Here is a 27525-nt window from a genome sequence, read left to right as displayed (position 1 = left end):
ACAACATGAGGTGAGGTGTTCCCATCACCTTCCCTGCCCAGTTTTCCTCCCCTTAGACCGGAACAGCCATCACGGTGGGACAATCCAAACTGCAGGCTGGCCCTTGTCCTTCCTCTTGTGACATCTCAAGACATGGAGATGGGAAAATGGGGGCTGCAAGTTGGTCTCTTCAGGAAGCAAAACAAAGGGAGAAATTTCCTCTTGCCTCTCTTGTTTTTAGGCTTCTGATGAATAGCAGGAGGGGATAGGGGAAGAGAGAGGACTGTGAGCACTCCTGAACCTCAGAGATCCCAGTGACTCAAAGATTTCCTAACCTGCAAGAGCCTGTCTGGCTTGAGGTAGCGAGAGGGGCTCACAGGTGTAGGACAGAGCTGATCTGGCCTTTTAGGATGGGGTAGTGTACAATAAATCATGTTGTGGGTGTGCAGTCCAAATCCCAGATTTCCTTAGATTTTGTCTTTCTGCCAGCTGGGATGGCCTCCATGGACATGTCCTGATCTGAGGAGCTGGCTGGCACCTGCATGGAGCCTCTGGTGCCACTAGAAGAATATGAAACAGCTTTAATCAAGGCACACCAGAGAAAATACTCTCTAGTTATTTTTATAGCAGGCCTTGAAGTCTTCAACTGGAGTGATTTGGTTAAAAATAGATTTGTTTCTGTTGGACTTTGGCAGAAAACCTGGGCTACCATATTAACAAAGGTAAGTGGCAAAACCCATATCTCTCCCCATTTTACATCCCTGTGGAAGAACTGGAAATAGCCTCAGCACTTTTACTGCAGAGATAAAAAAGATCCTTGGGAGGGGAAAATCGCTGTAGTCAATGTGGGCTTGCACCAGCTAAAGATTGGAGTTAGGTTAGGGTTTTACTGCCCTATAATAGGTAAGTGCCTCATCAAGGAGTGGATATAAATGCATAGCATAATTTCATGGAGCTGGTGTGGGACACAAGAACTTGGAAGCCAGCCCACTGCTTTGCCATGTATTTTAAGCAAGAGCTTGGTTTTGCTCACTTTAGTTCCCCAACTAGTATTGTAAGTGTTGGGTACAGACTTAGTTCACAAGCAAACATTTACAATCAATTTTTAAGGCTGTTTTAATGCTGAAGAAGTCTGTGGAGATCTAAGACTTAGGATGAAGGGAGACCTCTTACATCTTGTGACAGACAGTGATTTAAGTCCTTTCATGAAAGAAATTCAAAATTCATCTTTGGATTGACTCCTCTGGTCCCCAGTGTCCCAGAGTTCTGGCTCAGCACTTTGCATTTCCAAGACTTTTATAATTTCTAAGCCAAAATTAACCAGTCAGTTGAAACACACTTTCTTGCCTGCCTTTGCTGTCCTTCACTTCTGGTCAAAGCAATAGATAAATAATGACAAATAACACGCTGTGGCCATTTGAGTAGGGCTTGCTGAACTGAGAAATGAGATCTCTTGGGCAGCAACTGCAGCAGTGGAAACAGCCAAAAATATTTGCAGTGTTTGAGCGCAGCAATTTAAAATTGAGGAATTACTGGCTGCATCCTGTTCCTACAGAGGGTGAGGAGCAAATGCCCCTTGGTGCCTGCTGGGAGTGGGACAGCCCTGTCAAATTAGGCAAACTCAACCTGCTAATTGAGGTGGACTTGGACTGTTCCTCACACAGACAGACCAAACAGGAGAGGGCTGGAAGGGATTTCATCCAGAGAGAGCTGGGCAAGCTCAAGGAGAGGGCCCATGGGAACCTCGTGAGGTTCAACAAGGTCAGAGGCAAGGCCTTGCATCTGGGTTGGGGCAACCCCTGCTAAGCTGAGGAAAGAAGGGATAGAGGGCAACCCTGGGAAGTTCTTGGAAGTAATGGCAAATGAAAGGCTGGGCAGATGAAAGCTGGCAGTGTGTTCACAGCCCAGAAAGCGACTCTCATCCTTGGGGGGGCAGTGTGCAAAGAGGGTGAAGGAGGTGATGCTGCCCCTCTACTCAAGGTCCCACCCCTGGAGTGGACATCTGGCCCAGGTGTCCACGGCAGAGGAAAGAGAACCTGTTGGAGCAGATCCAGAGGAGGCCATGAAGAAGCTCTGAGGCCTGGAGCATCTCTGCTATGCAGACAGGTTGGGAGAGCTGGGGGTGTTCAGCCTGGAGAAAAGAAGGCTCCAGGGAGACCTCAGAGCCCCTTCCATTGCTTAAAGGGGCTTGAAGAGAGCTGGAGAGGGACTTGGAACAAGAACCTGGAGTAACAGGATGAGGGGGATCGGCTTCAAAACTGCAAGAGCAGTTTCCTATGAAATATTGAAATAACAGCCTACAGAGCAGTACCATGAGCTGCTGGAAGTTTACTTCTGTGCTGCTGTCAGGGTCTAAAATAGTTCATACCTTAAACCCTTTATATATTATTATTGCCCATTATAACAAAACTGTATAAAGAAACTACAACCACAGAAGTCCACCCCTCCTTGAAGATGCCTGACTGGAGCCTTGGACTGTGAGTTAAAGTGCCTAGATAAGATAAAGGGGGGGCTCTGGTTCAATCACCTCAGGTCTGGAGAGAAGTAACCAGGGCTGAGGGAAAAGAATGCATCCACAGGAAAGCCAGACACAGCAGAAAATCATCCCTGGCTGGGTTTGGGGTGGGGCAGACCACAGAGGCCAGGCTTGCACAGGCTGCCCCCAGCCAAGGGGGGAGGAGGAGGAGGAGGTTTCAGGTGTGTGGTGTAACACAAACCAGCCCAGCTGTGGAACCCCAACCCCTGAAAGGGTTATCCCCACATCCAGAGGACATTCACGTGGGAGACAGCTGAGGGGGTGTCAGAATCCATCAAAGACCCCCCAAAGTGCTCCCCAGACTCATTCCCAAGGCCTTGCACCACAGGACTGCACGGGATGCAAAGCGATGCCACAGACCCAGAGCAGGAGACTGTGTCAAACTGCATCCCCCCAGGGAGGTACCTGGGCATTCCCACCTGGCCTGAGATATCCCAACCCATTGGGTTCTGGGCTTTCTGGGGGACCCTCAGCACCAGAAGACCAGCAGGAGAGGATCATCGGGACACCAGTGGGATCCATGGAGGGGTCACATTTTCTTTACTCTGTCTCTGCTACTCTCTTTCTGTCCCCTCACCCTTTCCTACTTTTTTCTTCCCCTCTCTCTCTTTTGTATTTACTATCAAATAAAATCCGTACTATTGACTTTGGCATATGGTCTCATTTGCACCTTAATTCAGGCAGAGGCATTTCTAAGAACTTTAAAAATTGGACCATAACAGCTGCCAATCTAATTTTCTAGATAGGTATTTTAGAACTCAAAGTCCTCTTACTTTGGTGGAACTTTCTATGTAGCATTTTTCTTTCTCAAAGTCCAAAATACTCTACTGAAATGCCCGTGAGAAAGGAAAACAGACCCCTCAGACACGGGCTTGGCTGGGAGGGTGACAGGGATGACTCCACTCCCCAAATTGTGGAAAAAAATTAATTTTACAATCTGGCCAGAAATTTGTGTGGGTTCTCTTCCTCTCTTGGCTGGCCTTGACATGTCTAATGTAGGATTTAGCTGATCTCTAGGAGATACAACTGAGCTGTGATGTCTCTGGTTCCTTGCCTTCTCTTAGAAGTGGAGTACGCAGAAAAAATGTTATTTCAATGCAAGCCTTGGCTGGAAGATCAATACGAGTCTGACATGCTTTTTTTCCCCCTCATATTCAGCTTTGTAGGGCTTGGGGAGCACGTGGAGGAAACTTTATTTTCATGCAGCACATGGACATGACAAGTTCTGGGCTTTTACCACAAATTTCCTTCCCAACCACTATGGCCAAAACCCTGTGGCCAGGGGCAGGCAGCAAGCCAGGACTGCCTTTACTCATCTCAGACCTCCTCTGCTCAAATAGATGAACACCCTAAAGCTAGAGCATGGCTGGTGTTTAGCTTCAGTGTCCTGGTGTGCCTCACAGAGGGTCTTTCACTTGTTAGTGCTTGTACTGTGCTGCAAGATGCTTCAACAGAAGATTTTCTGCTTGTAAATAATTTTAATAATTTTCATATATGATTTTTTTTCCTGGCAGAGAATTGAGTCTGCTAGACACAGGCCTGCCTTGGCTGCTGTGGAGAAAGTAAAGAAACACCAAACATTGCTAATAGTTATTTTGAAATTCCACCTTCTTCTCCCTGTGCTTCTCCTTTCTAAAACTGCTGCAGGTCTGGCAGGTGAGATGGGTGATCAGAGGGGTGGTGCCAGCCGCTGCTAATTACGCTGTGGATCAAATCCTTTAAGCTTGTGTGCCTCCACTAATGTCTGTGCTCATCTATGTCAGCTGAGGTAGATCAAGAGTGGAGGATTGTGTTGCAGGAGGGATTGGTGACATCCTGGACAGGTAGGGTAAGAAGGAGAGGAAAAGGTTTGTTGGGTTTTTGGGGGTTTTAGTGCTTTAAGAGGAACGTCTCAAGTTTGGTGTGGTGCCCATGGGAAGTTGTCTTTCATATTTACTAGAGCACTTACTAGGAATGCCTTTGTCTCGTTCCAGTGTGTGCATTAACATGCCATTCATGTGCTGCCTTCCTGGGAGTCACAGAGGAGGAAATGCATCAATCTTCTGTGGCCTGGGTCTTGTGCTCTGCAGATCAGGTGTGCTTCTTCTGTTGATTTTCTGCTGTCTCATTTTCTACAGTGCTGTGCTGTCTTCTGTATCTCACATTTATATAAAATAGAAACATATATAGTCTCTATTTTTAGACATATGGTCAACCCTTGATCTATGCAAAGCCAGGGCCATTGAAGGACATAGCAGTTAATCATAAAGACAGCCACATGTTTGGAGAAGACTCAAATATTGTCTTTAAATCTTCACGCCCTGAGAAAAAATGACACTTAAAAACCAGCAGTCTAAAGCTTCTCACAGCTGGCTGTCAAACATGGATGGGGAAAAGCAGGGAGGGAAAATCTTACCACATCATTTGTCTGCCCTCTCCACGTTTCCCCATCAGTGGTTTTGAGGGGGCTTGGTTCATGCCAGGACTTCATGGTGTGCCCAGCTGATGCTGGCCCTGAGCTGCTTGTGCAGCTCTGAGTGTGCCAGTGCCTGTCACTGGCTTTTCTATCCCTCCAGGGTGACCTGAGAGCCTTCCTATTTGCCCAAAAATGGGTGATTTGGAGCATACAGACATGGTCTAAACAGAATTTAGAGGAACAGTTGGAGGCAGTTAAAATGCTTTCTGTTCAAAGTCAGGAGGCGCAAGAGGCAACAGTGCTGTCCCCATCTAGGGGTGCTGGGGACATGGAAACTTCTGCCCTGGGCACAGAAGGAAAGCATAATCCAGATGTTCCAGAGCTTTTTCTGGGTGTATTTCCTGGATTATTGCCCTGGGAAGTGATGAGTGTGGCTGTAAAAGATGGAAGTTGGATCTTGCTGCATCTGGATAAAGAGAAGCTGTTGGACACTGAGACACAGAACTGCTTCCCCTGAGCTGCCATGGTCACTCTCCCTCAACTGATTAAAAACTCAGTCAGAAAGTCAACAAAACTCTGTTTATCCTTGCTGGAGATCATGTTTTGCATTTTTGCTATACTTAAACCACAGGATAATGCTCCTGTGCATGATTAAAATATGATAGAGCCCCCCTAAAGCACCTGCCTTTCCAAGGAGCTTAACTAATATTTATATTTTTTGGCAAGCACTCCAGTGACCACTGAATTCCCATGGAGTTCTTGAGTATGTGTGACCTGAGCCTTTGGTGGTGTGAAACAGTTCTGAAAAAGCCTGGAAACTGAGTAATGGCTGAGATGCACAAAGGCTTTGGAGACATGGGACAGATGATGGCTTTTTACCTATGAGTGCTTTATTGCTGGACCGCAACCACAGGTGCACCCATGGTGGCCCCATCCAGCCTGTAGCAAACATGCTTGTGGTCTCACCAGGCACTTCCTACCACAGGAAAATGCAAGTTTATGTTGAGATGAGTTTGAAAAGAAAAGGATTTGCTAGTTTAGGAAGCCCAAAATTTTAAAGTAAAACGAGTTGGTGTCGATGGGATCCATCCATCCAAGAGTTGTGGTGGCTCTGCTGGGTGCACACTGCTCTAGCTGACTACTTCAGGTCTGTAATTATGTTCTGGTCAACACAGGATCTTCATAGAATCACAGAATAGTTTGGGCTGAAAGAGGCCTTAAAGCATATCTAATCTAACCCTCCTGCTGTGGGGATGCTATGTAGCTTCCACTACACCACGCTGCTCAGAGCCCTCTCCAACTTGGCCTTGGATGTTTCTAGGGATGGCACATCCACAGCTCCTCTGGGTGACCTGTGCCAGTGCCTCACCACCCTAATTGAGAAAAAACCTTCTTTATATTTAGTCTATGATGGGTTGTTGTTTTTTTTTGGGGGGTGGGGGAATAGATGATGGAAACTTGCCTGCATTTCATGCCAGCCTTCCTTGAAACATGAAAAGTTATTTTTTTTAAATTGTTGTGACAGCAGGAACTTAAATAAAATCTTAAACAGCCATAAAACCGTATCAGTTGGGAAAGTCCCTTCCTGGGGCTGGGAGAAAGTACACTGGCTTCTGGAAGGGACCATCATGTACTGCCAAATGCATGGAAAAATGGGGCCTGGGACCAAGGAGCAGATCTGTGAGCACTGCTCCAGCCCCTGGCTTCAGGGTGCCTGCTGGAGTACGGTGTTGGTGGGCAAAGGCAGATGGAGGCATATCAAATCAGCTCACAAACTTGTATGGAGTTAAACTTTGTACAGTTTTGGTTGAGAAATGGCCCTGAGGGGGCTTGAGAAGCTTGAGTTTATTTTAAAGGAAATCTTTCAAGCCATGTTTCAGTAGAACTTGTTTTCTAAGTAAACTTAAACTAGGGGGAGGGAGGAGAAATTATTGCAAAGCCAAATTTTGGTGAGTCTTGGCTTCCTGTTGCCAAATCTGGCTGAAGTGCTGATGTTAACAAAGCAGAGCAACCTTTGTGGAGAGCCAGATGCTGCCTGTGAGCTGAGCTTGCCAGGGGAGAAGAAATCTCCCACCTACACCACTCCAGAGAGTGCGACCAAGCCTGCGAGGAGGCAGCACTGGCACAAAACCTGAGGGATGCAGGTGAGGATTTACAGCATGGTGATCACAGCCTTATGCACTGGAGCTTGGCTTGGCCTTTTGGATGTCTCCTTTGCTTCATTTTATCTTTCCTCCCTAAAGATGAGGGAGGGAGATGGCATCCCCTCTGCTGTGGGAGGCAGCTGCTGCACACCCAGCACACTCCAGAGCTGTACTTCCAACCTCCTGGGCTTTGCCATCTCCTCTCCCCTTAATCCCAGTGTCTCCTGGGGGGCTCTGGAACAGAGCTGAGACTAACAGTACTTTTTTCCCTTTCTAATTTTATTTTTAGATGCAGCCCTGAGGGTGCAATGTCAGGGCTGCTGGTGTTTGCCTGAAGGCTGACTCAGACTGAGCTGATGCCCAGGTGAAAGAGCTCATGTATCCACTTCAGGTGTTCATCTGCCATGGGAAATGATGTCCTGGGCTCATCAGTGGTGTTTGGAGAAGACAACCTCCTTCCCAGCTGTGCACACGGCACATCCTGGTGTTGACAGGTGCTTTGTGTATCTCTGCTTCTGCACCACGGGAGGAAAATCAGATTCCCTGAAGACAGGTCTGGCCAAGGGCAGCATGGAGGACTTGACCGCACCAAAAGCAGCTTCTGTGGTGTCTCCACCCAGCTCCCATGCAGCACCTGCACCCCTGGCAGCACTGCTTGGGGCTGCAGGCCGGTCAGGGTAATGGCTGGGAGGATGTGGAGATCTTTTTGCAGCACCTGTTCTATGTTTTAAAGTGAGCAGGCTGCCAAGGAGCATCGCTGGGAGTGGGGGGTGTGTGGGAGTGACTGGGCTGGCTGCTCTGCTTTCCTCACACTGAGCAGCTCCAAGCCAGAGATTACAAACCCAAGAGCCAGGTGTCCCCCAAGATGTGCCACCACACTGCTCTTTATTGGGGGCCCTGTGATGCTGCAGGAAATTTAAAGGCAGCCCCATCTCTGCAGGATGCCTCCCTTGTGTCAGAGAGCCCCCTTCCTCTTCCTCCTTCTCCTCCTAGGATTAAGTTAAGGGTGATGAGGATGAGATGGTTTTGCTCTCATTTTTGAAATGTTTACCAGTAAAGTTTTGCCCAGTTCTTTCTTACTGGCTCTTTTATAAAGAAGGATGTATCTCTCACTACTTGTACACCAAAGCAATGGCCATGAAAACCCCCTCTGTTTGTTTGTCTGGCAAACCCTGAACTGGAAACTGTACATTTGGGTTCAGCCCAAAGCTGGGTCTCAGCTCTTGACTGTGACATACTTGATTTTTATTCCAAACCAAATGACCAGGGATGCCAGGAGTGGAAAGTCCAACTCTCAAATCCTAACTTAAACCAAAAAGGAAGAAGAAACTATAACTTCAGGGAAATGTATATTGACTGATATTTCCTGGCCTTTTTTTACCCTTAAAAGCAATAGAACTTAATAGAACATGGTTTTCCTGCTGGTTCTCGTGGATCTTACTCTATGAAAGAGCAAGAATAATTCTCCCTGCCCTAAGAAAACCTGCAGTAGATGGTTAAAACCACTATTAGAAAGAGCTGTGAAGTCCTGCAGATTTCAGGGTAATTCCATTAGCTGCACTGCTATTGCATGCTGTAGGATTTTCCCATAGGGTATGGATTCTCAGGGAGCTTTAACCATGTACACCAACACACAGGCATTTACAAAAGCCAAAATAACATCATTTCTTCTCCTGAATAATGGGGATTTCACTTCCCTTTCTATTTTCTACTCTATTTCAGAAGCACCCTGAGGTTAGGCCCAGCTGTTAATGCCTTCATACATTTGGGTTTTCTACTCTCCTGCCACAATTCGAGGTTGTCTAAGCCCTTGATGGCAGCAGGATGTGTCCCTGTGATGGAGGGGGAGGATGTGGGTGATGCCATCAGCAGCAGGAGCTGGTCCCATTGCTGCAGACACCCCAGTGCCTCTGGCTCCCAGCACAGCACCTCACACACAAGCCTTGCACCCAGATTTGCATTCCTGGCTTATCACAGAGCCTGGAAGGGCTTTGGCAGGTGCCTGGAGATTCTGAAGACACAAGATTGGGAACTTAGAGAGGAGCAGGTGGCAGAGAGCAACAGGAGAGTTCAGTTCTTACTCTGTGGGGTTTCCCTTAGCCAGGAAGAAAATTCCAGCTCTGGATCTCCCCCTGGCAGCCAGCACCAGGTCAGACTAATTCTTTTTCTCCCCAGCCTAGGCTTTTGTTCTTTGTCTCTATCTTGCCATCCCTAAAGGGAATCCCTTGGAGGGATTGTGCCACTCATGTGCAGACTGGTGGGAGCCCTCAACCCTGGGTATTTCTCGGTGTGGATAATATTGCTGCAGCACTCACAGACTGGCTGAGCAGAGAGCTCTGTGAGAAAGCAGTCTCCAAACAGCTTAAATGCTTTATTCTAGGGCTGTTGGACAAGCCATTGATCCTTTCTAGCTGTGTCCTGGTGCCTTCCATGCACTACCATGGATTTTTCATCTTTTTTTTCCGTGCTCTAGACTTTTTCCAAGTTTTTCTCCTACATCAGGCAGGGTAAGCAGCTCTTTTCCAAAATAACCAGCAAATATCCTGATCTATTTAAATCCTTGTACAAACTCCTGCTGATCTCCCTGGCCTTCCCTGTACTGGTGATAAGGGAGGTTTTTCTGGTACAAACCTCCCAAGTAACAGCATGTGAAAGCTGACTATTACAGTTTCTCTTCAAAGCTCCATTGCCTCCCGTGATTTCTATTACATGACAGTGCTCACAAAGTTTCCAACTTGTTATTTATCAGGGCTTGAGCCTCTGGTGATGACAAAAATGGGAGGTTTTTCTACAAACTTCCTCAGGCAGCTACAGCAGGTTAGTCATTAAGGGCTCTGTGCACAAGTTCATCCTGAAGTCGAGCAGAGCTTCACTTCCAATTTCCCCTCCTATCCTTCACCCTTGTTCTGTTTTCCCTTTGGGAGACCTGTTGTAGTGATTTTTTTATTCCCCCCTGTATCTAGCAGAGTTTGATTTGGCAACTGTCCAGGAGAGAAAGGACTTGCAATTGCTTTGTCCTTTGGTGATTTAGGTTATTGCAACTTCATGGTTTGCTGTTGGGAAAGCAATTAAGAGAAAAAAGTCCCATCTGTGACTGAAAATGGACTTTTAGTGATAAAAAATGTCCCTGGGTTATCTCTGAGGCTGCTGCAATCTCCAGCATTCTTCTTTTTCCATTTTTTTTTCTCACCCTTAATATTTTTTTCTGTTAAGTCTTCTATTTATTTCCCAGGTCCTTTACATTTGAAGGATATTTCTTCTCCCTTTCTACTTGGATGTGTGCAGATGGTACTTTAGGCCAATTAAATGCTGCGTGCTGGAAACAGGGGCAGAATTCAAATGTTTTGAAGAGCTCTGGGTAAAATATGCTGAGAGGTGGCTGATGGAGACAGGTTGAGTTGGGAACCAGCAGAACCAGAGACACTTGATATTTATGGGGTGTCCTGTTGGTGAGGGAGGTCAGGATCACCTCAGTAGGAAAAACTAAACTGGTCCTGCTGACAGGCTGGCAAAGTGAGGTGTCACTTATCCACAGGAGGACAGAAGAAATGCCAACAGGTGGCAGGAAAAAATGTGGTGGTGAGGTCAGAAAAGGGAGGAGAAACAAGATAGCAGGGTGACATCTGTACATGTGGCTGTGCATTGGCAAAATAAAAAGGCTGATGTAGACAGTACCTTACTCAGACCAGGGCTTAAATAGCATTACAGGGATTTGGTAGGATGAACAGAAGTTGCTGGGGAAGAGCAAGTAAGGAATGAAGGAAAGCAGTGTGCCAAGAACGGGGCGTGTTTGTCCTGTAGCAAGGGCTTGGGAACAGGCAGCTTCAGTGTGGGCAACTTAAAAGGGGTGAGGCTGGAGGGACAGACCTCGTGTGAGTTAAAAGGAGGAGGTGGGTGGATGTGAGTGGCTCTTAAAACCCAGAGGACCTCCAGCTCGGTGGTAAATGGCATCTTAAACTCCGCGGTGAGTGATACAGCAGGACAGAGCTGCTGGGTTCCCTGGGTGTGTCAGTGCAACACCTCCTCTCTAATGCTAACAAGGACTACTGGAAAAGCTGCTATTTTGAGCTTGATTTTGGGTAATCGAGCAGAACTGGCTGAAAGGAGTGCAAGGTGATTTCGGGAAATAAGTCATAAAATGGTGGAGCCAAGAATGCCAAAAGAAAGGGAGTGAAAACAGCAGAACAAGGATAATGGGCTGCAAAAATCTCCGAGGATCAGGCAGCAACCTCTGGGAAGGTAACCCAAGGGCCTAAGGAGCACAGGGAAGTTGGCAATTACCTAAAATAACTGCGTTAGGGGCACCACAACCCATCCCAAGGAACAAGAGGAAGCTGATGCAGGAACTTGATGGACCTCAGACTCAGAGAAGAGCTGCAGAAAAGCAGACCTGATGCCAGAGACCTGGCATCACATGGAGCAGTGGCTACACAGCTGCAAGTTGGGGATGCAAAGGGGCAGAACAAGCTCCAGTGGGCTGTCCAAAACCCTTCTGTAAATGCACAGGAAGGAGGAGAGCTGAGGAAAGCCCCCAGAGTGTTGCTCAAATGAAGGGATTCATTGTGGACTTCGCTTCAGCCTTCCCTTGCACCCAGATAATGATTAGGGTGATGAAAGGATGATTAAAAGGGGCAGGAGTCCAACTTGAACAGAGAGCAGAAGACCTGCCAGGGTGTTTAGAGCAGTCAGGTGTTCTGGTGTTAGCAGGACCTGCTGAATTCCCCCTTGGGTGTACTTCCAGAGCTAATCCAACCTTGGAGGTGTTCAGGGTTTTTCCAATATTGCAGGGCAGGCTGGGAGCTGCACTGGAGCAGCTTCAGGAGTTAAAGGCTTCAAAGCAGAGCAATGCAAGGAGATGTTATTAAGCAATCAATCTGTAAGAACCCAGAGGATAATGAGGTTAGAAAGTGATACCTGGCATGGGTTTGTCAAGGGCAAGTGAAGTGAAATGAATATAATTTTCTCCTCTAACATGAGAACCAGGCTCAGGGATGGGATGGGACTTGGCTGGTGGAGTGTGGCAAGCAGCCTTGGGAGGGTGACCTGCTCTGCAGGAGTGGTTGGGGACCTTGAGCTGAGCTTTAGGAGGAAGTGAAGAGCTGTGTCATCACACAGGATTTAAAACAACCACCTCAATGCATGATGTCATCAGCTGCTTCCTGAATTGTCCCACTGTGGCAGTCAGTGCCTATGCTGCCGCAAGATGATGTTCTCACTTTTGTATACGGTTCTGCCCTTCCTAATTCTTGCCTGTGGTCATCAGCTAGTGCCCATCACCCTCAGCTCTGCTGCAGTGGCTCTTCATCCCTGTCTTTGTGGTGGGCTGCCCTTACTGGGGGCATGAGGACATCAGTAGCTGCTTCCCCCACATCCCATCCCTGTCTCCTCCGTTCAAGACTCTGAAGGGCAACCTGGCCCTTAAGCAAACATTGCAGGACTTGCCCAGATCATTTGTCACAGTGCTTTTTATTGTCTCCTCTGCTTTGTAGCTCATGCTGCAGCACAGCATCCCTCCTCCCCAGCATCTGCACCTCCACTTTGCATCTCCAGGGACAGTGGTCCTGTCGTGCTCATGGCATGCCTACATTTGTCTTAAGGATTGACCCTTCAGTTATTATTAGCCTCATGGTCAGCTCCAGCACAGCCTGTCATGATGAATCAGAAATAAAATCTTCTCTGCATCATAGTCCTCGTTAAACCGACCATCCCCTTCTACCTGCTGCAGTCATCGCCTCATTATAACTCCATTACCTTTAACAACAACCCCATTACCATCCATTATCTTTCTTATCATCTCCTTTACGAGGCTGTTATTTGCACCTCCTCCTTTACAGCCATCCCCTCTTCAATTACGATTCCATTATCTTTATTACCACCCCATTACAGTCATAATTATTCCCATTACAATTTTGAGAACTGCATCTCCATCCAGACAAGTCGGTGTCTCCATCAGGCCTATCACCAGCTTCTCTTGCTCCATGTTCCTCATTGCTTTCCTCCACCTTCCCTGCATTCCTAACTATCCCCATACCTGTGGTTGTATTCTAATTATTTTTCATTATGGTTTTATAGTCTTTTGCTGTTATTGTTTCCTTTATCAGCCATTCTCATCTCCCCGAAGTACCATAGCTGCAGTGGGTTCTGGGGTGGGAGCTGAGACCGAGGTCAGTGATATTAGACTGCTCTGCACCAGCCATGAGCAGGTAATTACAGCCCTTCCCTGTCCTCTGCAATTCCAGCACTTAATCTCCATTGCAGCCCTAATTACTGATGTTATCTCTCTGTTATCCTTCAGCCCATCCCCGTTGCAGCTTCCCAGGCACGACCACCTCCTCCAGCCAGTGGTGCCCCCTCTGCTTCCTGCCTGGGCAGAGGAGCATTCCTGACCCTGCCTGATTTTCCATCCCTGGTGCTGGACAATGGCTCTACAGACCTTTAACCCTTTTAAATTAAAAGATTATCTGTGTGATATTAGCAAAAGTGGTTTTGTCACAAGGATTCATAAATTCTCATGGTGTGACACTGAGCACCACGTCCCAGAGATGTTGTGGAATCTCTTTCCCTGGAGAAATCCAAAAGCTGTCAGGACACATCCTGAGTAATATGCTCCAGGAGGGCCTGCTTGAGCAGGGAGGTTGGACTAGATGACCCCCGTGGTCCCTCCTAACCTGAGCTGTTCTGTGATCCCGTTGGTGTTGCTGTCACCATAGCTTCAGCTGTGTGCCCACCCCAAGAGCTGCCAGACCTTCCTCTGCTCCATTCATACCTCCTTCATCTTCCAGAAGCCACACTGGGGACTCAGGAGCAGCCCTCGGAAGCTTTTTCATCAGCACTAAGAGGAGGGAAAAGGCTTCCTGACTGGTGCAGAGTGGGTTGCACCCTTTAGGGTTCCACGGAGGGGTTGGATGCTGTGCTGGATCCTCATCCAGCAGAGGACAAGAGCCCTGACAGCAGGTCCTGTCCCTGTGCTCCTTGAGAGGACATTGAGAGATTGGAGTGGTTACAGAGAGAGTCACAGAACTTTTCAAGGATGGGAAACCAGCTTTGGAGAGCTCGGTCTGCTTAGTTTATCACAAAGATTGAGAGGTGACTTCATGGCTTCCTGTAAGAACTGTCAAGGCAGGGAAATACGAAAGGAGGTACTAAAGAGCCCTTTACAGCAGGGAAAGGCAGCACAGGAGCAATGGCTGGCACCTGAGGCAGGCAAATTTGGATGACTGATGCAGCACGTGGGGTTTAAGCGGGAGCGATGCCCATCTCCAGCTGAGCCAGGGGAGAGGTGGGTGCGATATTCCTCACATCCCTAACCCCCGTGGGCAGAGAAGCTGGGAGCAGCTTGCAGGTAATTAACAGCTCTGGTGTAAGAGGGGATGTAGTTCATGTTGGAATGCCCCTGGGTTATTTCCCACAATCGATAAGCTTCATAAATAATGTATCCCTCAGGGGGAAAAGCTACCTTGCGCTTATCAGATTTTGTACTTGTTTGGTTTAGCAACGCTAAGAGGGAATAGGACTCAGAGGGAGAAATAGAAGCTATAAATAAGTGCAGGGAAATGTAGGTAGAGGCACGGGCAGGAAGCCGAGGCTGGGTGCCCCCCATGCTGTGCAGACACCACTGGGGAGCACTGGAATGGGAGAGCCGTGCAGCTGACAGCTCCCAGCACCACCCTGTGCCCCCCTGCAAAACCGGGGGGAATTCTTCCTAATTCCGGCTCGCTTACAGGCAACAAAAGAAAGGGACATGAAGCACTTCAGCATCACTTTCCTATTATTTCTTGGCTTCCCTGCCTGTAAGGGCACCTAACGGAGCTGAGCTTGCTGTGAACCTCGGGGCAGTGCCCTCCTTGAGGGATGCGGGGCACTATTGCTCTGCCCTTCCCACAGGCATTTGGGAAGAGGATTTAAACACCCAGCCATGGCCTCTCCACACCTCAGTGATAGCTCGGGAAAGGCTGAATATAACACGGGACAGCAGGAAATGTAAGCTCTTTTGGGATCAAGGGAAAACATTTGACTGAAAAATCGGGAAGCAGCATGAGGATGGAGACCGGTCCTTCTGGCTTTCGGGTTTAGTCCATAGCCACAGTTTTCCTCTTAAAAAGCATGGACTGGGATTTCCTGAGAGAGCAGATGGAGGAGCTGCTTCTCTACTGTGACCTGACACCTGCCCTTTGGGTTTTATACTAAATAAAACGAGCAAGGAGCTGGCAGGAAGCAGACAGTGGGGTGGAAAAGAACTTTGGGATTAAAATAACACCCTCAGTAAACCCTGGCTAGCAGATTTGTGCTGCCCAGGCTGCCTACTGCACAGCTGGAGCCAGAACATCTGGGAGGCTTTATAAATTAATTTTATAAACTAAAAATACTTATTTTTTTAAATTTAGATTTTTATTTAAATATTTCATTTTTAATTTTATAAATTAAAAGAAAACACAGGTTCCCTCATTGTAAAACACAGCTATGATGGGCAGTAGGGCACAGAGGTTCATACAAGCTTCAACAAGATGAAAATTTTTGGCAAGCTCAGTAAATAATTTTGGGGTTGAAGTGTGGTAGCACCATCTCCCACAGAGCCCCTTATGAGGGGCTGATCCTGGTGGTTTTTAGCCCACATTCCCTAAGAGCAGGCTGCAAATAATCCACCACCTCCAGGCTGGGACTGGGGGCAGGCAGAAAAGCTTTTCCCACCCATCCATCACGCTCCCAGCCAGGAGCTGTGGTCAGGAGCAGGGACACCACAAACTGCTGGGCCGAGAAGGGAGAGCCCCGGGGAGTCTTTAACTGCAGCTCAATCAGTGATACACCAACCCTGGGGATCATTTACTGTCTCCACACAGAGCTTTTCTCCTTGAAACAAGACAAAACAAGTGCGGCCCCCACGCAGGTGCCGCCCGTGCTGGGGACATCTCTGCCTTGTCAAGAGCTGCTGCTCTTTCCTCGCAGAACATCAGCCCCAGGGGCTTTGCTGACAAGTGGTTTTCTACATGTGCCTGGCCTAAGAATGCCCGTGTACAGCTCTGACAGTAAGAGTAAATTAATATTTGCTCAGTGGCTGTGTAAGGGGCCGGGTTTGCTGCCTTCTGTCCCTGGGAGAGTGTTTTTGGGGGTGGGATGGATACTCACTGGTCCCCACTGGCTGCAAAGCTTTGCTCTGGAGCCTGGCTGCTGGACCATTCAGCTGTTTAATGACTTAAATTTCACCTTTTGTGGGGATGGCACCATCTTCTGATCTAATTTTGCTCCACCCTGCAACCTCTCTATGCCCAGGCAGGGACTAAGCCTTGCTCGCTCCAAGGAGCTGCTGCGCTGGGACCAGCGTTGCACTGCAGGGGCTGGCAGGAGCCAGCACATCCCCACCGGGGTATCTCTCCATCACCATAGCTCAAAAAATCCCATGCTGATGTGGCTGAGGCTTGTTAAAGCTTTCCAGCCCCCATCGAGGCTGCTCTGGGAGCTGGAGCCCAGATGGTCTGAACAGATTACTGCAGCCTCCTGGGCTATCCATCCCAGGCACTTTGGCAGGCCTGAATTTCCTCCAAATGACAAAATGACAAAAATAAATAAAATCTCTCAGCATTAAATACTGGGAAGCCCGTGGAAAAAGCTGTGTACACAATGAAAACAAATATATGGTTAAATAACCTCTCTAACAGTATTTCTATAAAATGCCTCTCTAAATAATGGCAAGTGAAAGGCTCGCTCCGTCCTGATTAACCTCAGCTGGGGAAGATTGTCTGTATCAAATCACTACCGTCAGCCGATTAAAAATGAATTAAACTGAATGGAAAACAAGTCCCAAAACATCCCTTCTCCTTTCCAATTCAGGGGCAAAATGAAAATAGCAATAAACCCCAAAATTCCAGAGCGAGCACAGCACTAAAGTCACCCCAGCCTGAGGATGAAGCAGGTGATGGAGACCTGGGATGGGATGGAGTGAGATAGGAAGCCTGGCCATGGTCACTCCTTGGGGAGGTTGCAGGACCAGGTGTAAGAGTCATAAGGGATAAAGGGGATGCTGATACAGATTAATTAAAGCAACAGAAGTGAGCCATCCAGTTCTTTGCCTCTTGTACAGAGCCCTTTTTTAAAAAAAAAAAAGACTGGAGTCAGCTAAAGTGACTTTTTAACATTTCTCTCTTATTTTCAGCAAGCCCAGCAGACCCTTGGGGTCAATAGATCCAAAGGAAAACCAGAAGTCCCAAACCTCAAGTGTCACACAGATAAAGCCATCCCAATAACAGCTCACTCCAGTACTGAAAGCCAATAGGAGATTGCATGGAGAAAAATCCCATCCCAGTGTGTGTTCCCAAAGAAAACATCCCCAGCAGTATCAACACAGAGGGAAACTGAGCAAACCCTGTGTTTGGTACCCTGGACCAGAACCTTCTTTCCCTATTTTCCCCAGGAAAAGAATCTGAATAACAGAAAGGCCTCAGATGCTTCTTCTACTTATTTTTTGGTTGTTCCCACTTTGTCAGTTATTTTCTTAATAACTGCATAGGAATTGTTGGGTCCTATCAACACCCAGCTGGTGCTCCAAGGTCCTCCCTGTCTTGGGATTGGACACAAGGCACCCTAGGCTAGAGCAATGGAGTAAGGTCCCAAAATTTTGGGGGCAAGAGGGTGCATCCTTTACTGAAGCTGTGCTAGTGGCACTGCTGCAATGTCCCCCTGGTCCCCTACATGAGCTGGGCAGAGTTTCAGGTCCCAGGGTAGGACTGTTGGCAACATTCACGTTACCAGCACTCCTTGGACACCAAACCCAGCATGTCAGGAAGGAGAGTCTGGTTACTAACTCCAAGAGGAGTGTATCACACAGATTATTTTATTCTTTGGCTTTCACTCGTGCCTTTGATGTAATAAAGAAGAATAATTGACAACCAATGGGACCTGCCATCCTGACACTTTAATGACAGCCTATTTTGAGACACCAGAACTGCAACTCAGTGGTTCTAGAAGTTGTAAAAACTGTTGTAAAAAACTACTCTTTGTCCAAGTGGTTGTAAAAACTTGTCTCCAATGATAAGGGGAGCATGGCTGCTGCCAGGTGCCTTGGGGCATGGGTGTCCCCACAGGGTCCTGTCCCCAGAATGAGGTCATTGTCCCTGATCCCCACCAGCACCTGACCCTGTGGGATGTGTGGAGACCTGATGGCTGTGGGGGACAGCAAAGAATCATCGAGGTGGGGTTTTTTTCCAACCCCAGAAATGCTGTAAAAAGTCTATTTATTCCCCTAGCCAGTGGCAGGGAGAGAGGGGAGGAAGCCAAGAGCAAAGCTGGGCACAGAGAAGCTGTGGCAGGGGAGATTTGCTCCTCCACAAGATGTCAGAAATGCCTTTATGCCTGAGGGAAATTTTCTGCTTTTTCACTCTGCCCCTCTCTAGCTTTCCAACACCAGGATATCCCTGCATTTTCTCCACCCTAAAACCAGTGGAAACCCCCATTATGAGTGTTAACAGGAGCATGCATGCATGCATATGCATTTTGGAGCACGTTTTCAGGGTGCCAGGTGATGCAGTCAGTAGTGCAGCCTGCCAGGGGCACAGTGAGGGTAGGCAGCACGGGGAGGCTGGGTGGGTGCCTGGCTGCAGCCAGGAATTGGCACCGAGGTGCCTCTCACTGTGTTTCAAAAGGCTCTTTGGCACTCGGGCCATAAAATTAATGCCTGAGCAGATAGCTGGGAAAATGGGAAGCCATGTAAAGCAACTTGGTGCTTGGTGGGGGAACTGAGATGGGTTGCATCTGGGACATGCTGGGGTTTGACTGTATTTCTTTGCCCTCCAGAGATGCTGATGTCCCAGCATGATGGGTACCACATGCCCGACTCTCATCTCCCTGCTCTCATTCTGCTTCTTATTTATCCCCCTGGCTTTTCTTTTCAGTCCTCCACCCCCTGCACATTTATCCAGCCCTCCAGACACACACTGCTTTATTCACTGTCTCTCCTGCCCAGCCTCTACCTTGTGCTTCTGGTTAGAGCCTCACCTATTTATATTCTTGACCTTTGCCTCCCGTTCCTGTGTCTCTTTAATCCACACATCAATCTCGTTTATGGCCTCCATCACGCGTTACCTGTGAGCTAATGCTGCCTCCTCTCTCTGCCCTCTCCCCTAAGCCACCCTCAGGTCTAGCTCCCCCCACACAGCAAGATGAGGTGGAAGGAGACCTCTCAGCAAAGGAGCATCAGGTGCAGGAGTTCAGCATCCCACACTGTGGATGCCACCCCTCCCTGATGCACTTTTTGCCTGATTTTTGGGGTTTGGCTTTGCCCTGTGCAGAGGCATCAAGAAAGCTGCAGCTGAAGAAGACCCAGCCTCCTGCATCATTTCCCCTGGGGATGTTCCAGACCCAGCCACCCTGCAGAGGAGAGTGGGTTTAGGGACAAAGCTCATATTTCAGAGATGTTCTGAGATCGGTACCTAGGGCAGCTTTCCCAAGCTGGGAGCTGCACTTCAGGCTCGGAGGATCATCAGCTGACCATCCTCAATTGTCCCATTGCTACACCCCGCTGGCTGCTTTGGCACCACAGCTCCCCTCCTTTCCTTGCCCTCCCTATTCCCACTCCCCCACTGCATCCCACTGCCTCACAGAGTCCAGCCTGTAATTTTTCTGCCTCCTCTCCTTCCCCAAATGGTGGGAATTTTCCTCTTGCTGATTCACGCCTCTGTCACGTCACATTTTTTTTTAGCGCTGACGCTGGCTGTGCTCACCCCAGGGAAAGGCTAAAACCCCAAGCTGCTGCTTTGGGGACTGGCCCTCTGCCAGCCACGTGCTGCCAACTCAGCCAAAAACCTGCATCTGTGCTGAGCAAACCCAAACCTCTCCCAGTGTTGGGTCAAATAAGGGAAATTTCGGGGGTTCGTTTTCTCCCTACCTCCCTAATCCCAGCCCTGGGCTCCCAACCAAGTCCTCATGCTGGGTGCAGCACACTCCAGCTTCAAAACCCCCCTTTTTAGTACAAAAATCCTCTGTCTCTTCCCTCTGGACCAGTAGAGTGGCATAAAAAGGTAGAGGGCCCCATGGACATCACCTGCATCCCTTCCAAATGGGATGGAGCCATTTGGAAGGGTTTTGGGAAAAGGGAGCACCCAGAACCTCCCACAGGCACCTTCTGGGGGGTTCAGCAACTGGATTTGGTTTCTACCTCTGCTAATTGCTCCTGGAAATGGTATCTGTGGGAATTTCACCCTTCTCTCTGTTTCTTCTCACCTCCCTCCCATTCTGCCCTGATGGATCCATCTCTGACAGAGGGATCTCGTCCACCAGGACAGCATCTCATGCCATGAGAAGCACTTTCAATGGACCTTTCAATGAATTTTCTATGCTGAGAGCCATCTTTTACTTTTTGCCACTGAAAAGGCTCGGGAAGCATCCTCCTGCCCAAGCCACCGCCTTTCCAAACCCCAGCGATTTCAGCATCCCTGCCCTGCCCTGCCCGCAGGCTTTGCCTGGGATGGGAAAACCCCACTGAGCCCTTTTGGGGCCATCCCAGGGGACATCTCCTCTCATCCCCATGGTCCTGACGAGTCCAGAGAACAATTACCGAGTCACAAGCCCCGCAGTCACCGAGTGAGAGCGGCTTTAGCTCCGGCCGCTCTGCCGCGGTGCAAATGACGGGGAAATGGGGATGTTGGCATTCAGCTGCACCGCCGTCATTAGGGATAATCGCAAGATGCCCCTGACAGGGATGAGGCTGCGGGTGCAGGGAGAAAGGCCGGGGAATGAAAATACAGTAATTAACAGGTAATTGCCGAGTAAGGAGGGGCGATGAACGCTGCTGCCTGTGATGGGGAGGCACCTGCAGACGTGGGCTTGGGACACCGCGGCGCACTTTTCATATCAAATACACCACAAATACATCATAAATGAATGATTTTGGGTTGTTCCCCCCCCCATTTTTGCATTAAATAATTTATTTCCAAGTAACCATGAGGGGAAAAAAGGAAAGGATAAAGAAAGGATGCAGTTTCCTGTGGATGATGGTCGGGGAAGGCTGGTACCCACAGGTGTCAGGAGCTTGCAGTGCCACTGCCATGCTGAACCCAGGGCTGGGGCAGCTCCAAGGGGGAGAAACGAGATGGGAGCTTTCTCCTCTACAAAGCCCTGGAGGAGATGCAGCAAGGCAAGAAACTCCCTTTCCCTGGTCATATTATTGGGGTGTCACCCACTGAGCCCTCAGAATGGAGCCCAAGCCAGCAATTAACTGCACTCTCTCATTTGGAGTGAGTACTTTTATCAGGGTCAAGTGGCAGGGAATGTATTTCTGTAGCTGTCTGCAGGATTCAGGAGGAAATACCCCCAAAAACCTGATTTTTTCACTCCAATTTGATTTTTAGCCTAATGAGGATGACTGGCAGTCCCTCCTGATTTATAGGTTATAGTCTACAGCATCCCAAAACATCCCAGCCTCGGATGCAAGACTCATCCCTGGATGGCTGTGGGCACAGCCACGTCAGCAGCTTAGTGGGATTTGAGAGAGGATTAGACACCAAAAGGGATAACAAGAGAGGACGAAAGCTTAGTGGGAATAAAAGACCCTGGCACATCGGGCTGAGAGGCAAATACTAATTGCCTGGGGTTGGGAAGGGCAGATTCCCTCTGGGAAGGTGATTTATGGCTGTGGGCAGGATGTTGCTGGGCCCAGGTACAACAGACCAATTGATGTGGCTGCAGCCAGTGCCTTTCCTTAAAAAAAACCACTGAGATTTTCCCCCAGTGTGGGTAGAGAGGTGTACACATTCATGGGCAAAAAGTACTTGAAAAGGAAAATCATTCTGAAGAAAGCACCCCCGGCTTGGGGTCAATTTGTACTCCAGAGATTTAAGTCTGTTGGAGTCCTGTTTAACATGACCCCAGTGTTGGCACTGAACAGGTAAATGATGAAACCTGCTGTTTTCTGTGGTGTGGCATTCCCCAAATACACAGATTTTAGGAGGAAGGGTGCCCATGCTGGGCTGAAACTCAGCTCTGCAGGTCCCCCACATGCATCCTCCCTGGCAGAAGCAGGAGCAGACTCTAGCAGAGGGATATGCTGCCTGCCCCAGCTCCATCCACTTCCAGGAGCCAGCTTGGGGTCCCTCCTGCCTGTTCCAGCTGATGGAGGACTGTCCCATGGCTGGGTGAGGCAGGCCACATGCCAAAATTCAGCGAGAGGTCTGCCTGCACCGGGTGCTGTGGGACCCAAACTCCTGGAGGCTTGGAAATAAAAGCTGCCAGTGCCAACCCACCGTGCCTGGTGGCCTCGTGCCAGGCAGGGGCTTTATTAAGAAGCCACCAGGGCCAGGCTGACACAGGCTGTGTGTGCCACAGCAGAGGAGAGGAGTGAGTGCCAGCACTGTCTGTGTGTGGTTTGGGGGTCCCTTCTCTCCTACTAGGGTGTGGGTGGGATCCTGCCCCAGCATGGGGACACTTGGGGACACTGGATGGCTTCACATCAGCCCTGTGGGGGTAAGGACCAGCTCAGGGGGAGGAGGGCAGGGATGCTCTGCAGTGCTGCCCCTGACTGCACACGGTGGTGGCATCGTCACCCTGTCTCAAATCCTGCTGGATGTGGGAGAAGAGCACATCACTGGGGCAGGGCCAGGGCTTGCAAAGGCAAGGATCCTCATCCACGGGCCACTGACTGGGCTCCTAAAATCCCCCCCACCCCAGCAGGCTGCACAGGAGCTGGGTAGGGGTGAGCTGGCAGCGGCACACAGATGTGCGGGATGCAGTGACGGCGCACACATCCCTCCTGCAGCTGCGTGGAAAGACAAGACAATGCTTTATTCTTCCCTGTGGCACCACCAGCTCCATCCCTGCTCTGCTTTAGGAGCCTTGGGAAGAGGAGGAGAGGCTCTGTCCCAGCTGAAGGGAGGTGTGCACCTTCCCCAGTTCCCATGTGATGGTCATCGGGATGCTCACGGTGCTGCCTGTGCAGGACCCACGTGTGCAATGTCCCCAAAAACCAGCTTTTCCCAGCTGCATCTTGCTCTGCCCTCGTGGGATCCCTCATGGGGATTTCTCCTGCAGTTGCACTGGGATGGGAATGGGATACGCAAGGGCTGGGCTGAAAGGCAGCTCTGCTGCCTCCTGCCCGGGAGGAAACCTGGGCTGAGGCTGGGATATGGATGAGTGAGAGATTGCCTGGGATTTAACAGGCTTTTTTAAGACCAGATGTAAACCCCTTGCTCTTTAGAGTCATTAAATGTCCCCTGGTTCATTCTGCAAAGGGTAGGCACATTAACCTGCCGGCCTGGCTGCCCTCTGTTAACCACATCCTCATCATACGAACTCCCCTGACATTTGAAACTGCTCTTTTTTCCAAACCCACTGCCTACTTCCATTCCCAACCCAACATTTTGAGGCTGGGCATTTGCTAAGATTCCTAAGGATCTTATGGCATAAATGATACTATGGAGGAAGAAGGAAAAAATCCTTTACCAAAGCATCAGGAGTAGGAACACCTCCATCACAAAGGGATTAATTTTTGCTCAAATTAGTACACTAAAACTGCAGGGAAAAGCCCTCCCTTGGGAGTGAGGGGCAGGGCAGAGCATCACCCCTGCCAGGGCTCACACTGCCAGTTCTGCCTTCACCACCTCTCCTGCCAGCTCCCATTTCTATGGAAACCTTCCCTCCTCACTCTTTCCCCTGCCTGCACTCTTGCTAATTTAAGGAAACCAACTTTCTGCTCTCTGAGGAGTTGCCTGGATGGAGATGTGCCACTGGGGCAGGCAGTGATGTCCCCCTGCCCACCAGCACCTGGCAGCCCCTACCTAGTCCACCACTAACAGGGACCATGCAAAGCTCAGGGTGGGTGCCTATGCCTATTCCTGCTCTCCTGAGCAGGGAAAGGCAGGATAAAACGTCCTTGTCTCAACGCTTTTCATCTGCTCCGGGTCCTTTCCATGACTGTCTCTCCTCTCTCAACCCTCCTTATCTGTTCTCCCCCCATCCCTCTCCCCAGCTTTGTTTACATCGGTAAAACACTTGTCCAGGTCAAACACGGTTCCTGATAAAACATTTCCATTGATTGCTGGAAAGAAAAACCCCTCTGGAGTAGCGCATTCCTTGCTCTGGGAATCAATAACCAGCAAACCCCCCCTTATCCCCCACCCCTGCCCTCCATCTCAGTGAAGAGGATGTGCTTTGGGACCCCCTCAGAGTGGAGGCAGGACTGGATGTAAGATGTGACACCTGGAGATGATGTGTGATACGAGGAACCTGTAAATCCCCCTGGCCTCTTCCATGCTGCACCCAAGGAAGACAAATCCCCTCCAGCTGCTTCCCGAGGCGAGTGCCCCAGGGCCTGCACCGCTGTCTGTGCAGGGGATGCTCTGCACCCCGCTCCTCCTGCCTGGGCCTGTCCAAACATTCCCATTTCAGGCTGGAAACCCAGGATGCTTGGGCCCTGCCAGCACCCCTGGAAGGGGCAGCAGGTGAGTGCTGTGCTGCCTGGAGTCCCACAGGCTGTCAGTGCACTGGTGATGGGGAAGCTCGTGTGTTGCTGCAGAGAGTGATTTAGCTGTAGAGCCACAATCGATGGAGAGAAACTTAAAGGGATTAGACATTTTGCCACTGCTGCAAACGTGATGCTCCCCACAGTGGCCTCCCCTCCTGGAATGCATCAGGACTTCATGAATGAGGTGTGTGACCCATGCTGAGACCCCTGGGTAGCTACAGGGTTCACTCAAGAGGCCATTTTTAGACCAAAAATGCTGAACAACACAGAATTTACTGTGCAAAATGATGCTTTTCCCACCTGTCCAGTCAGTGGTTCCTCTCCTCTATGACAAAACACATACAGGGCCTTGCTGGGAAGCATCCCAGCCCACTAAGCCTCACCGTTTAGTGCAGGGAGAAAACAAATTCAATTATAATCATAAATAATTAATGAGAGATAATTAACAAAGACATAAAAATTATAAATAATAATGTGGGCTAGGAAGAAACAAGCCCAAGTGCTCCACAGGGCCCATATAAACTACCAGAGCCCTGACCCGAGGGAACCAGCAAAGCATGTGTGATGGAGCATAAGGAGATGTAATGAATTCAGAGTTTCCACCAGGCTTTAATAAAGTCCTTCTGCAGAGGCTATTAAGGGAACTAAGATGAGAGGTGAAAGTTTGTTATGGATTAGAGACTGTCTAGGAGACAGAGGAAAAGATAAAGAGCTAAGAAGTGATGAAGGCACACAATGAGCTGGGGAGCCTGGGACACATCCCGTGGGGCTCATGCCCTAGAGAGAGGCCTGGGCTGTGATGGGGGCTGCAGGAGGATGACCCTGTGCCCATTCTCAGGAGCTGGCTTGGTTTTAAGGCAGAAGCCAAACCTCATTCGTTGCCAGTGTGGGTGTTCATTCAAAAGGAACGCTGCCTCCACTGCTGAGGATGCTGATGCCATCTCCCTCCCGACAGCATCCGGCCTGCACATCATCAAGGCAGCCCTTATCCCCCCAAAAGGCTGGGCTTACCCAGCTCAGCCTCTCTGATGCTGCCAGGCACCCTGCTGCCACTCAGAGCCCACGGAACATGGATTTACACCCAGCTCCATCCTGATTCTCAACCAGCACCGGCTCGGGGGGGCTGAGGCTGCTGTGGGGACACTTCTGCCTCTCCTTGGGGTGTCAGCTTCGTGTGTGCTTATCCCTGGCTGAGAGGGCTGGGATGACCTTTCCCAAAGGCAAAACAAGCCTCTGGGGTACCCAGAAGCTGAGTTGGGGTGGGGTGGAGTTACACCCCCAGTCCTTCCCGTCCCACTCAACCTCACGGCCCCGAGCCCCCAGCGTGAGAGCTGCAACCACCCAGTGCCTCCCAAAGCCTGCTCTGCTGGATGGATTTTTTAAATTGGATTGTGACAAACATTTAATACCTAATAGAGCTCACACCAGCACAGTTAATTAAGAAGGTGACGAATCCAATTCACTCGTGGGAGAGCAGAGAGTGAGGAGAGGGAGGGAGAGAGGGAGGGAGGGAGGCAGGGAGCCTGCGTTAGTGTGGTGAGGGAGCGGGAGAAAATCAGTTCAGCTTCTATCACCCGTCATTTCATTTTGTGTGTGCACACACACGATGAAGAAGGACTTTCCTTCCCGGTTGCAAACTCTGGAGCTGCTGAGTAGAAGCTGAGCAGCCCCAGGCTCTGTGTGAGCTTCACTGGGATTCAGGTGAGGGTCTGAGAAATTAATGGCAGGTCGGATACTTGGCCATAGAGATGCTCACAGCCCAGATCTTGGTTTTATTTTAGAACACCCTCCAGGAGTTTTGTGAGCTCTGAAGGGAATGCTGAGGCACAGACGCTGCAGAGCATCCCCCTGCTCCACACGGGACCGGTCCCAGGCACGTCGGGCTGGCAGAGCCAGCTGTGGCAACATCTGTATGCCACTCACACCCCGTCCCCCCGGAGTTGATAAATAAAACAAGTGGAGTTATTTTGGCCCCGGGGACAGGGCTGTCTCCCGGAGCACAGAGCGGCTCTTTCTCTGTCTCTCTGTGGCGCCCGAGTTCATTGTTATTCCCCAGTGGAGAACAGGACGTGGATTGAGCCGAGGTCCCCATCTGCGGAGGGCAGCCGGAGAGAGACTCTCTTCATATTAGCGCCTAATGGCATCAATGGCGCTTTTAAATGAGGGCCCGGGGGAAACAAAAGGTCGGAGCGAGGAAGAGCGTGTGGGCGAAGCCGGGGAGCGGTGGGGGGAACCGGGACGGAGCCAGGGGAGGAGGTCAAGCAGGATGAGCTGGAGAGGAGGACAAGGGGAGAAAACATAAACGAAGTGGCTCCATCCAAAGCATGTTTCCTACAGAAAGAGAGGCAGCTGGAGGACTCGAGGATGCGGGCAGAGTGTCAGGTGCCAGGGATGCTGCAGCACCGCCCACCTCCAGCTCAGCCATCGCCCCCTGCCAGGCACCGCCGACAGGAGCCCTGAGCCTTCATCAGCGGCCCGCTGCAATTAGTCCTCATTAAGCAAGGCTGGCGAAGGGGGATGCTGCCTTAATGGCATGACAAGCAGATGGGTTAAAATTGGAGAGGAAACGGACAAAAAAGGAAACAAGGCGAAGGAAAACCAAGCGAGCTCTGCCCGGGAGCGCTGCCAGGGGCAGCACCTGAAGCACCCACCGGGGTGCCCTGGTCGTGCTGGGGTGGAGGGAGAGCGTCAGGCAGAGATGTGGGGAGGAGGCAACGACAGCATCGAGTAATTAATGCGGAATTACACCTCCAGCTCATCCCTCCTGCGGCCAGAAAAGCCCCCAGGGTGCTCCCAGCATCCTCCCCCTTGCAGGAAATAATTACTTAAGTTGAAATTATTTACCAAATGAGGCAATTCTCGGCGTGCTATCCCGCATCCTGGTTTACATTGCTACTAGTGCTACATAACAAATTAACTGTGTAATTAAAGACAAGTTTAATGCTGACGCTTTGCAGAGGGATTTTCTTTTAAGTCTCTCTGCAAGTGGAAACAACAGGCGGCATGTGAGGGGCTGTGGCCACAGGCG

At 49.8% G+C, this 27525-nt stretch overlaps 1 protein-coding gene and 1 long non-coding RNA gene across 2 annotated transcripts in view; one reads left to right on the top strand and one right to left on the bottom strand.

The window, feature by feature from the left end:
• TNR (tenascin R) overlaps window positions 1-27525 on the bottom strand; it is a 74296-nt gene that overhangs the window by 41059 nt on the left and 5712 nt on the right. The window lies entirely within an intron of this gene.
• LOC148183653 (uncharacterized) lies at window positions 4269-13805 on the top strand. Its single transcript, XR_015773345.1, has 5 exons — window positions 4269-4338; window positions 4489-4589; window positions 6914-7054; window positions 7344-13257; window positions 13350-13805. It is a non-coding gene; the product is annotated as an uncharacterized LOC148183653 (long non-coding RNA).

The sequence above is a fragment of the Pseudopodoces humilis genome, chromosome 10 (assembly GCF_049639895.1).
Source record: "Pseudopodoces humilis isolate 2021_Gansu_Grassland_sample_001 chromosome 10, ASM4963989v1, whole genome shotgun sequence".
Lineage (NCBI taxonomy): Eukaryota > Metazoa > Chordata > Aves > Passeriformes > Paridae > Pseudopodoces > Pseudopodoces humilis.
The sequence above is the reverse complement of the archived record's forward strand: the minus strand, read 5'-3'. Positions and strand labels throughout refer to the sequence as shown.